Below are 12162 nucleotides of genomic sequence, written 5' to 3'. Positions count from 1 at the left end.
AATACATCGCTCACTACGAGGTTCGAGCTTGTTGTGAGTATCTCGTCTTACGAAAGCCTCGCAACCCCAAACCTTGATATGTGACAACGAGGGAGCTTTCCCCATCCACATCTCGTGAGGTGTTTTGGTAACCTTCTTAGTAGGGACTCGGTTAAGGATATGGGCGGCAGTCTCTAAGGCATACCCCCAAAAAGAGATAGATAGAGAAGCACGACTCATCATAGAGCGAACCATGTCCAACAAGGTTCGATTACGCCTTTCTGCCACACCATTCAATTGTGGTGTCCTAGGTGGTGTCAATTGTGAAACTATTCCACACTCCTTGAGATAATCGTGGAATTCAAGACTTAGGTACTCTCCTCCTCGATCGGATCGAAGCATCTTTGTCTTCCTTCCCAATTGATTCTCCACTTCATTCTTGAACTCTTTGAACTTTTCAAAAGTTTCTGACTTTTGCTTGATTAAGTAGATATACCCATATCTACTATAGTCATTGGTAAAAGTCACGTAGAAGCGGTTACCATCCTTCGTGGTAGATCTAAACGGTCCACACACATCGTTATGTATGAGGTCCAATAGACCCTCACCCCTTTCGCATGTACCAGCGAAGGGTGACTTAGTCATCTTTCCAAGTAAACAAGACTCGCATGTGTCATCTTCCCTAATGTCGAATGACTCCAACACTCCATCCTTTTGGAGTTGGGCTATACGTTTCTTGTTGACATGTCCAAGACGACAATGCCATAAGGATGCCTTATCCATAGTATTGGAAGAATCCAAGTACAAAACATCATTTCCTAAGTTATCAACAATCTAACATTTTCATAAATTCCATTACATGGTATAGCTTCAAAGTAAAAGACACCATTTAGATAAGCTAAAATAGAACCATTCTCATTATTAAAAGAAAATCTAAAACCTTGTCTAAACAAACCATGAAAAGAAATGATGTTTCTAGCCATTTCTGGAGAATAGCAACAATTTTTCAAATCTAAAGATAAACTATTCCTTAGCACTAAAGAATACACTCCAATCTTGGTCACAGGCGACGATATTTTGTTCCCCATGATTAGATTTATTCTTCCATGCTCCACGTCTCTACTTCTTCTTAGTCCCTGCACATTAGAGGTATCAAGAACCCAAGAAGTATTGTGGGAATCATTAGATTTAATTGTATATATACCTGCGAAAGATGGCTTGATCTTTCCTTCCTTGATGGATTGCAGGTATTCCGACCAGCTTCTCTTCCAATGTCCTATCTTGTGGCAGTGGTGGCACTCTGCCTCCTTCGGGTTGGAGCAGGGCTTAGCAGGATCAACTTTGGTCCCACTAGAAGAGGCACCATCTTGGGCTTTCACCTTGCGATGGTTCTTTGATGAAGCCTTCCTCTTCTTTCCCTTTCCTTGTCCAATTGCCAAGACAGGAGCAGCGGGCGGATTGGGAGTTGGTGCAACAGACTTGTCCTTGAGGTTGCTCTCAGTGACCCTCAAGAGACCTTGGAGTTTGCTTAGGGTGACCTCTTCTTTGTTCATGTGATAGGTCATCCTAAATTGATTGTAGCTTGGAGGCAAAGAGTGAAGCACCATGTCGATTGCCAAGTCTTCCCCAAAGTCAACATTTAACTTGCGAAGGCGGTCGACATACCTTTGCATCTTTTGCAAGTGCACGGTAAGAGACTCTCCATGACCCATCTTAGCGGAAATCATGTTCGTGAAAATCTCATAATGCTCTTGTCTCGTGTTTTGATGGTATCTATCCAATAAGTCTTGATGCATTTCGTACGGATACATGTCCACGTAGGACTTTTGGAATTCGGAGTTCATAGTCGCGATCATGATGCAATGCACTTTCGTTGCATCACGCTCGTGAGTTTCGAAAGCGGTGATTTCGGCGGGAGTAGCAATTTCGGGGTTGATTTTCACGAGCTTCTCATCGAGGACATACTCCTTATCCTCATAGCGAGCAATCGTGCGAATGTATCTTATCCATTCGCTAAAGTTCGTTCCATCAAAGGTGACCTTTTGACAAAGGCTCATCAAAGTGAAAGAACTCGCAGTAGCATTGTTGGCGTTCGACATCTATAAATAGAAAGGACAAAGATTGATTAGAATATGAATCCCTAATATTCACCCAATAAGAAATTAGGGCTAGGATCCAACAACAATATTTACACATTAGAAAAGGGATGCCGTAATCTAATATGCAAACAATTTGAAGGTAAGTGAATGACGATTCACTAATTCTCCACATTGAAAAACATAACTTTAAGTCCTAAATGTATTGAGAATTCCTAGGTTCAGATGAGATTCATTGAAACTTTTCAATGGCATGTTTAAATATCGATATGCCCCTCTTGTTTGTGATTGGGATACCGAGGATCACAAAGCGGGTGTGAATTACCATGCAAATTCACATGGTGCCTTCATTGTAACGATAACCTATTCGATGTGCCGGTAAACCACACACGCTCCATCGAACTATGATAAACAATGAATCACCCTTTGGCACCTTTTCTTAGAACCAATTAGTGTGTCGGTAAATTACACACGCTCCACTAACTTCTTAGCAAGGTGCAAAGTGTAATTTCATGGGATTGCATCAATTCACTTTTCCTAAAGTAACTAAGATTGGGAAATTTTAATAAAACATGTAGTTACTTTGTATTTCTTATTATACTTTTAATGAGAGGATGAGGTTGCCCTATCCTACCCGTTCGGCTAACGACCCTCCACCAATCAAGCGAGCGGTGGGTGTGAGTGTACACCCATTAAGCGCCATTTTATAGGCCGCAACCTTATACCCACCTTATAGACCGACTTCGTGAATGAGGCCTACTAACGGTAAGACTATCATTTAAGTTATACATACATATATATATATATATATATATATATATATATATATATATATATATATATATATTAATCTTGTAATATTATATTAGTATAGGGTTGTATTTTAAACTTGTAAAATTCTAGGGTTTGAAATTTAAATTGTCTAAATTAAACTTTTAATCACAAAACATAAATTTCAACACTTGAGGACTAGTTTTAAACATTTAAAACATAAAGGATCAAATAACAAATAATCTAAATCACATAATTATCCATATTTAATTAATAATTATCATATAAGGAAATCAAATATTTTATTAATTGATAATTATCTTCAATTAGATCATATATATATATATATATATATATATATATATATATATATATATATATATATATATCAGAAAATCGGATTAGGGTTCATCTAATATGATTAAGGTAAGTTTCCATAAGATAAATATGAAAAAATCCCATTTTTGGCTAATCCTGACGCTCGGACTCGCCGAGTACCCATACTGGACTCGCCGAGTCAGGCCAACTCGCCGAGTCCACTATGGGACTCGCCGAGTCCATGACTCAGAAACATAAAATCGAATTTTTCAGTTAAGATTCAAACATTCAAGCATCAATTTAATAGAAACCAATCAAGGCTCTGATACCACTGATGGGTTTTGTACATAAGAACATTCCTAAGTGCGCATACAAACCCTAATGCTCGGATCTAGGTTTCTCTATTAAACATGCTTTCCATCCAAAGCTTCTAATGACATATTAGGTGTAAGAACAACACAAAAACAAATCTAGAAACATACCTTTGATTCTCTTGTTTGATCTTGTTGTCTTGGAGCTCTAGAGTCACAATTGTCACTCCTCTAATGGCTTACAAACACCAACTAGCAAAGAGGATGATTTGAGAGAGAGGAGAAGGGATGGAATTCGACCAGAGTATCCTTAATTTAGAAGATGTGTCGAATTCTCTATCCCATAGGGTCTATTTATACTTGTAGCCTCCTTAAGGGTTACAGCTTAAACCCTAGTTGGATAACTATTACTCAAAGCAATCCAAATCCGTCCAAGATAATGCCTTGGACGAATTTAGCACTTATCCTAGCCTAGAATTTGTCCAACCCTTTATCCAATAAGGGTTTACAGTCTAAAGTTTAACTATCAAACAATTGACAGTTTATACCCTCTTATTTAATTAATCTCCTTAAGTCACCAAATTAATACTAATTAATCTATGACTAATATTAATCAAATAACTATATTATTATTCCTTATATTATTCTCATAATATATTAATAATATCTATTCTCTCATAATAAATCATCCTACCAAGTTGTTATGGTGAAGGCAACCCAAAAGGACCATGCACAATCGAGTCAAATACTTGCCTAATATAGTTGCAGCCTTAGACACTATTCCAACATTGACATCCTTCACTTGTACTCTTCCTATCAAGAGTACATCCAACAGGATCCGAATCTGAAAAGGCTTGATTGAAAAATCCTTATTTCAAAGGATACCATAATCCTAACGAAATTGTACCCTTGAGATAACGAAAAATATTTTTCACTGCAGTCAAGTGTGGTTCTCTTGAATTTGCTTGGTATCTAGCAAAGTTACATAAAGAAAACATGATATCAAGTCTACTTTCTGTAAGATGAAGCAATGAACTATCATACTTCTATATAAAGTAAGATCAACAACAGGTTTGTCTAACGAAGGTATTAGCCTTGTTCCAACTGCCATTGGTACTCTTAACTTCATGTTATTCATCATCCAACATTTTCTAGCAAATTCCTTGTATATTTTTCTTGATTGTTGAAAATTCCTTCTCTGTTTTGATGAATATTTAAACCAAGAAAATTATTGATTATACCCATCATGCTCATTTTGAATGGGCTTTTCAACAGGTTTTCGAATTCACTAGACAAAGCAGGGTCATTAGAGCCAAAAATAATATCATCGACTTAAATTTGAACAAGAATTTGATGATTGCCAAATTTATTTCAAAATAATATAGGGTCAACTGATCCTTTTTTAAATTTCGACTATTTTAAGAAACTGGTAAGAGTTGTATACCATGCTCTAGGTGCTTGTTTTAACCCATATACAGCTTTATCTAAAATATAAACATGATTAGGATGTTTTTCGTTAAGAAAACCTGGATGTTGTTCTACATACACCGTTTCTTCAAGTTCACCATTAAGAAATGCACATTTTACATCCATTTGATAAACATCAAAATCTTTATGAGCTGCATAAGCCAAAAATATTCGAACAACCTCGAGTCTTACGAGAGGGGCAAAGGTTTCTTCATAATCGATACATTCTTGTTGCGAATAACCTTTAACAACTAATCGGGCTTTGTTTCGAATAATATTCCCATCTTTTTCGGTTTTGTTTTTGTAAATCCATTTTAATCTGACAATAGAAACATCATTAGGTTTAGGAATTAATCTTCAAACCTTGTTTCGTTCAAATTCAGCCAATTCAGATTGCATTGCAACAACCCAATATGAGTGTTCCATGGCAACCTTAACTATCTTTGGATCTATTTTGAAAAAAAAACATTAAACATGCAAAATTCTTGATGAGTATTCAGTACCTCATTCTTCGCTCGAATTTGAGCTCTTGTCAAAACTCCATCATGTGGATTCCCGATCACTTGCTCTTTCGAATGGTTTATTGTCCATTTTTCAAGTGGTGGATATGCTTGATCAAAGTCCAAAGGTGCATCTTCATGCATCTCTTCATTTTCGGATCCTGCAACAGAAATATTATCATTTAGATCATGAAATTCATCATTTTGATCAAGATTTATAGTTTCAGTATCATCATGCTCACCCTTGAAAGAATGCTCCCCCTCAATAGTTAAAGATGTAGTCAAGTGCTCCCCTTCCACTTGAGCATCTTGCATGCTTTCGGCATTAACAGTTGAAATTGAGGTGATTGTCGAATCATCTGTATGTTTCAAAGATTCATGAGTTTGATTATTAGCAGCATGTACTTCAGCATGAAAAGCCTTGTCCTGAACACCAAGAATTAAATCATAATCAAAGTCAGATGAATTAGATTCTTTAGGTTCATCAGTTGATTAATTAAGAATTGGTTTTTGTTCAAATTGTTTTCAACTTGTTTCACGAAGAAATTATCAAAAGTTAGATTAAATGTTTCTTCAACTTTACGAGTTCGTTTGCTTAACACTCTGTATGCAACCGAATTGTTTGAGTATCCCAAAAATATTCCTTCATTAGCCTTATCTTGAAACTTTGAAAGATTATCTTTAAGATTCATTATAAAACACCTAAAACTAAAAACATGAAAGAATTTGACATTAGGTTTTCGGTTATTGATTATTTCATACAGAGTTATATTGAAACGTCTATGAATGAAAGATCTATTTTGAGTAAAACATGCTGACGAAATTGCATATGCCCATAAGTATTGAGGAAGATTCGCATATGTCAACATTGTCCTCGCCGCTTCGCAAAGAGATATATTTCACCTTTCGACCACTCCATTTTGTTGAGGTGTATAGGGAGAAGAAAAGTTATGCAAAATTCCTTTTTCCGTTAAGTATGAATCAAACACTTTATTCTTAAACTCAGAACCATTATCCCTTTTGATTTTTCGAACATTCTTCTTCCGATTTATCTTAATTTTCTTGATAAATTCGATCATTGTATGAGAAACTTCATATTTTAATCTGAGAAAATACACCCACGTAAATCGTGAAAAATCATCAACAATAACCAAAATGTACTATTTCTTGTTGAGTGTTTCAACAGTTGAAGGTCCACAATGGTCAATATGAAGAAGTTCCAACAGCTCAACAATTTTTGAATCAATGACAATTGGATGCCCTTTACGTTGCTGTTTTCCTCGTTCGCAAGCTGCACATAAAGTATCATTATCAAACTTTAACACAGATAAACCTCGAACAAGATCTTTTGTAACCAATTTATTTATATTTCGAAAGTTTTAATCGGATAAACATCAATGCCATGACCAGCTAACATTTGTGGGAGCTTTCGAAAGTAGACATACATAATGTTTTCCAACTATGGGTTTGATGTCGAGGGTATACATATCTCCATATCTTTTTGATTTCAACAATACTTCGTTTGTCTTAACTTTTGAAATGATGATTCCTTCTTTGTTAAACACAACTTGATTGCTAGTGCCTACAAAAAGTTGAGATACACTAATCAAATTTTGTTGAAGACCTTCCACATAAGCAACACGATTCACTGTAAATTGACCATTCGTTACTTTGCCACAACCTTTAACTTGACATTTGTGATTATTTCCAAACTTCACTACACAAGCATTTTCTAAACTTTGAAAATCACGCAAATTCTCCTTCTTTCCAGTCATGTGACGTGAGCAACCACTATCAATATACCATTTCTCATCACATAGCACCTGCAATCATTGGAAGAATTTAGGTACCCAAGGCTGTTTGGCTCCTTGGTTATTAGCTTGAAAGAAAGAAGGAATTTTAGAATTGAAAGCCCAGCTTCAAACTTTAGTTTTACAAGAATCAGTTAAGTCGACATCATCATTTAAAGATATCGAAATATAATTTTTCAATAGTTTTGGACTTTCAACAACTTTCTTCTCATGTTTCGTAGATTATCTTTCTTTTGAGATTGGTTTCCATCCTTGAGTTAGAGTATTTGATTCTTTCGAAGATGAACTACCAACTATAGTATCATTCAAATACTGTTCATAGGCCTTTCTATTGAGATTTGCTGTTGCCAAAACTTCCCAGATTGATACTTTTTCCCATTGTTTTCAAGCCAATGATTCATGATTTCGACTTCAGATTTCCCTTTCATGTATGAAACTTTGGTCGCTTGTTGTGCAGATGGATTTGGAAATTTTGGTTTTTGTGGAATAAAATTTGAAGTTGTTTTGGAAATTCCTTTACGATATTTTTTATTGTTTTTAGATTTTCGAGCATTTTTAACTTTTCAAATATTTTCAAAGTTTCAAGCATTCTCATATTTTTGAAAAATCTCAAACTTTTGACTTGTTCTTTTTGAAGAAAATCTGTTGTTTACATTTGTTGATTTTATGAAAGATGAGTGTGAATTTGAAAATTTTTGATGACTGTGTGAATAACAATGCTTTTCAGAATTATTTGTTTGAAAAATCTTTGGTGATGATGATTTTGAAAACTTCGTTGGAAAATCCTTTGAATTTGACTTTTGATTTTCATACGAAATTGATGGAGCGGGATTTTTTTTTGTTGGGTAATTTAATTGCTTTTCATTTGTCTTAATATTCCAAAACATTCTCTTTCTTTCCTGTCTTTTTGAAATTCCTTTTTCTTTCAAAAATTTGTCAACAAGATCTTTAAATTCTTGTGAATTAAGTTTCACATTCTCATTTGTTTTACTTGATTCTTGTTTCAAAATTTCTTTTGCAACTTCTCGTTTTTCAACCCATTTTCGTTGTGGTTTTTGTCTTTGAAAAACATACGAATTCTTTGTTAGATTATTTTCGACTGTGCTTTGATTTGAAAAGAATCTTCGTATGATGTTTTCTTGTTATCTTCTTCAACCATTTTTTTGAACTATAGTATTATATTTTCAACATTCCCAGTAGTGACAAACACTTGATTCGAAAATAAAACATTATCATTGCACTTGAAATTCGGATAAACCACTGTGTTGGTTTCCAAATAGTAAGCTCCTTTGTTGACATTTTTTATTTGCAATTCTAAATACTCTACCGAATTCTCTATCCAAATTCTCTCTATCATTATTAACATTTTTTATTTGCAATTCTAAATACTCTACCCTGCTACGTTTCAAATCTAGAAGTTTTTGGGTCTCTAGTAGTTGCGTACTTAATTTCTTGGCTTCGTTACTAGCAGACACAACAATAGTATCAAAATAAGCAACAATATCATCAAATGCAACTATCTCAGAATCATAAGCTTGTAGAGGAATATTAAAATATTGAAGAATAGAACGTACCTTTGTGGTCATTGGTGGTTTTTCTCCAGATTTAATCATGAAATAATGACCAATCACCTTTTCATTCTCGTCCTTCTCAAACTATGCGAACATAGCTCCATGAGTTAGATTTCGCATTTCTTCATCATCAGAACCCGAGGACCAGATTTGATATGTCCCATCCTCTTCAGCCTCTCCTCGTGCAACCAAAGACAACCTTTTAGCTTTTGCACAAACTTCCTCCAACTTTTCAACATAATAAGCTTCGTCCTTGACTTTATTCTTCCTATCATCCTTCTTACGAAGCATACGATCATTTGCTAAATGATTTGCTCCATTGCAGTAATGACAATCAACACCTGAGTCTCCCTTAAGCTTCTTTTCATTCTTCGACTCTTTTACCTTCTCATCATTTTTCTCAAACTTTTTCTTTTCCTCAGCACCAGACTTGCTCACAAAGTTTCCCTTTACTTCACTCTGCTTCACCTTCGGATTAAACGGTTTCTTGAAAAACTTTTCCAGTTAGTTGTTCGAGTAAAATGATATCGTTTCATCATCAGAGTTAATCAAAAAACCTTCTTCATCAGACTCATCTTTCTCCTCTTCTTCCTTCTCAGATATTTTCGAAACTAAAGCTAAAGGACCTCCCAAGCTGAGTTTTGACTCTTCCGCCATTTCATTAACTTCAATTTCGTGATTTTTCAGCTGATTATACACATCATTCAACAATGAAATGTCGAAGCTTTGTTGATTCTTCTCCATCATGCTTTCACTTCTCCAGTCCTTATTAAGTCCCATAACAAAAGCAAGATTGAACTCGACAAATGACCTTGTGATTCCAAAGCAATTGCATCAATAGATTCATTCATTAAAACAATCATAGTAAACCTCAATCGTTTCATTCTCTTTTTGTGTGAACTCCTTCTGTTCCATGAGACACTGCTTAACTGAATTAATCTTCGTTTTCTCGCTTCCCTGATACTTATCCTTAAGAGTATTCCAGATAACTTTTGCAGTTTTACAACCACGAATGTAGTTGTACACAACAGGTGGCAAAGCACCTCTCAGTTCTCTCATAAAACGCTTCTCGTTGTTTTTTAGCCTTGTTGCTTGTTCTTCTATTGCAGAAGTTGATCCAGATGATCCTAAACTTTGAGAATTCGGTGGTGGTTGAACACTTCCGTTGATGCAATTCCACAACTCTTCATCCAATCCATTGAGATAGTCTTCTATACGATCCACCCATTGATCGTAGTTATCCAAAATCAACATTGGAATTTTTTTTGATGATCCAAGAAGATGAGAATACGATGTCATCGTGTTCATGTTGATGTTTGCCATTGTTCTACGGATGAGAATTTTCATAAAACTTTAAGAAACTTGAAACCGATCACCCGATTATACAATTCGAACACAAAATCTAAACAAAACTATAGATCGAAGATTATTTTCAGAATCAAAATGTGCGGAACCTTCTGAGAAAAACTTTTGTCTAAAAAGCAAACGATTCAAATGAAAATCAGATCATTGCACTTTGATTCCTGCTCTGATACCAATTGTAGTAGAATTGTAACGAGTAATCGAATGTAAATCAGAGTAATTCAAGTAATGATCAAGTAAAGAACACACGATGTAAATATGATCTGGTTTCAGCTTCTATTACTTTCAAAGAACTTAAGTACAAAATCAGATAATAGAAGTAGGAAAACTCTTTTACCTACACTCAAGTTCATACCCTATTTATTGGATACTGAAAGTACAAAATATACTAAGGGCTAAACATTAGGTTTTGACCAAATAAGTGCCTTAATAAATACATACGAAATCATAAAACATACACTTTGACTCTTTACAATATTTCAACCCTTACAATCACCCTTTAACTTTTTCTCTTTTTTCGAATATTCACCCTTATCCTCTTTCTTCTCAAACTTCTTCTCATCACTAACTTTTCCAGTGTTACTTCCCTTCATTTCACCAACTTTCAACTTTGCATTGAATGAATTATTATAAAACCTCTTTACTTTGTTGTTGGAGTAAAAAGCCACCACTTTGTCATCAGAGTTGATGATATGACCTTCATCTTCAGAAATTTCCTTCTTAGTAGCTTCTATCTCACCTACTCTTCCTGACACCTTCCAAACCATTGCTAATGGACCTCCCAAATTGATCTTTGACTCTTCAGCTATTTCATTCACTTCAGCTTTGTGAGTTATCAACAAGTTGTAAAGATCATTGAGAGTCAAAAAAATCTAAGGTTTGTTGTGTCTTCATCATTAAGCTTATATTCCTCCACTCCTTGTGAAGCCCCATTATGAAAGTAGGGTTGTATTTCATAGCAAACTTGGTAATTCCATACCTATTACACTTGTAGATGAGCTCGTTTAGATGATCATAGCATAATTCGATCAATTCTCCATCTTTTTGCTTAAACTCCTTTAATTCAATCAAACATTGCTTGATTGAACTGATTCTGGTCTTCTCACTACCCTAGTACTTTTGATTCAGTGTATTCCAAATTTCTTTAGATGTTTTGTAGGTTTGAACGTAATTATACACAATAGGAGGAAGAGTACCATGAAGATCTCTTATGCATCTTTTCTCATTCTTTCATTCTTACCCTATCTTCTTTAAAGTTTTAAGATTACCAGATGTTGATGGGAACTTGAAAAATTTGTGCCGAAGGGTTTATCGTGTACCGTTATGTATTACACGCACCTATCCATTCTCTCCCTAAATATCTTCTAATAAAAGGGTTAATGATTCACTGTATTTTCCATACATTGATAAAACTTCGACATTCTATGTTGATGGGTACACTGAAACACCAAAATGTATTACACGCATGTCTCTTCTATTGTCCTTGTTCTTTTAATAAAATGGGTTTATAATTCAGCGTAACAAACCAGACGCTGATGAAGCTTTGGAATACTATGTTAATTATTCATAGCAAAATCACATGCTATAAGGAGACATCACAATCTAAACTATGATTTCGTCATAATTCCTAATATGTTGATTCTTTCCGATGCAATCCTTATCTTCCTAACATTATGACACACCAATGTTAATGGTAACTTTTTAATGGTTACTATCATAAATTTAACTATTATTATAGGATTCGTGGATTATATGACATTCTCTCTTTCGGTTACCATTATGTGGAAAATGGGATGATTTTCCCTAAAAAAAACTTATGTCTAGATCATCTGCTTCATTGTCTCAAGTGCTGCAAATTTGTTGAAATTACTTCGAAAATCATCAATGTCTCCAATTCTTCTATTTGTCTTCATTCCTGCTACAAATGCAGTCAAATCCCAAACCAGAATGATACTAACATGAGGGAAAACATTCCT

Source organism: Lactuca saligna, chromosome 7 (assembly GCF_052625555.1).
Source record: "Lactuca saligna cultivar CGN05327 chromosome 7, ASM5262555v1, whole genome shotgun sequence".
Lineage (NCBI taxonomy): Eukaryota > Viridiplantae > Streptophyta > Magnoliopsida > Asterales > Asteraceae > Lactuca > Lactuca saligna.
Note: the sequence above shows the minus strand (reverse complement) of the source record.